Raw genomic sequence first — 1,141 nt, 5'->3', positions numbered from 1 at the left:
TCGCCGGCGGCGACGGGGAACTCGAGCGCGTAGTCCCTCCAGGAGAGCGCGTTGCGCTTGTCGCGCGCGCCCGGCATGCCCTGGCGCGCGTAGGGCCGGTCGACCTGCGCGGGGGCGAAAACGTCAACCTCTTTGCCGGCGCGGCGGGGCATGCCCTGCCGCGGCAACACGTCGACCCACCGGCGGCGCGACGCCCTCGCCGGAGGAGCCCGTGGACCTGCGCGGCGACGTCGCGGGGTCGCGCGGCGCGGTTCGCGCGCGCGCACCAGGTCACGTTGATCGCGGCCACCTCGCCGTCGTAGAACTCGACGACGGCGTGGCCCGGCGGCACCCTGCCGGCCCACTCGGCGCCGACGCGGTCCTCGAGCGCGCCGGCGAGGTCGCCCCGGAAGCGGAAGAACTGGTGCTCCTTGCGCTCGCCCCACGTGAGGCGCGGGTGGAAGTTGAGGTACGTCGCCAAAGAGGTCGAGCCGCCGCGGACGGACCTGTACGGGGCGGCGCCGACGCGCGGTGAAGGGCGGGAGTCTCTGTGCGAAGGGTGGGACGCCGGCGCGGCACGCGACGCCGACGAGGCGCGGCAGGCAGTGGCGGCGGTGCTGTTCGTCGAAGACGCAGCCCTCGTCGTCGGTGTCCAAGTGCGACGTGTCGCGCCGCGGCGACCGCCGCACGACTTGCGCGTGTAGCGTCGTTGTGAGGAGTGCGATGAGCAGCAGCATCGGAGTTCGAGTGGTCTCGTTGGCTACTCGCAGCCGCACAAAAAGCTCTCCATCTCAATTTGCGAACTGCACCTTGAACTCACCTTGAAGGGCTCTCACACGATGCAAGCGGCTCCGATGGTCGTGCTCCTACGAGCGCTCGCCATCGCGCGCGCGGCCAGCGCACTCGCCGCGCCGAGCTCTCTCGCCGCGCCGACGTCCAGGTTCCGCGCCTTCGCCGACGGCATCTACGACCTGCAGGACTCCATGATCGCCCAGGCGACGGCCACGGACCCGGCGGCGACCTGGTCCGTCGAGGACCACGCCAAGGGCCGCGCCGTCGTGCTCGAGGGCGGCGGCCTCTGGGAGAAGGGGTGCATCTCCGTGACGCTCATCGAGCGCGGCGAGCTCTCCGCGGCGCGCGCCGAGGCCATCTCCGCGCGAAC

Source organism: Aureococcus anophagefferens (assembly GCF_000186865.1).
Source record: "Aureococcus anophagefferens unplaced genomic scaffold AURANscaffold_26, whole genome shotgun sequence".
In the NCBI taxonomy this organism is placed as follows: domain Eukaryota; class Pelagophyceae; order Pelagomonadales; family Pelagomonadaceae; genus Aureococcus; species Aureococcus anophagefferens.
Note: the sequence above shows the minus strand (reverse complement) of the source record.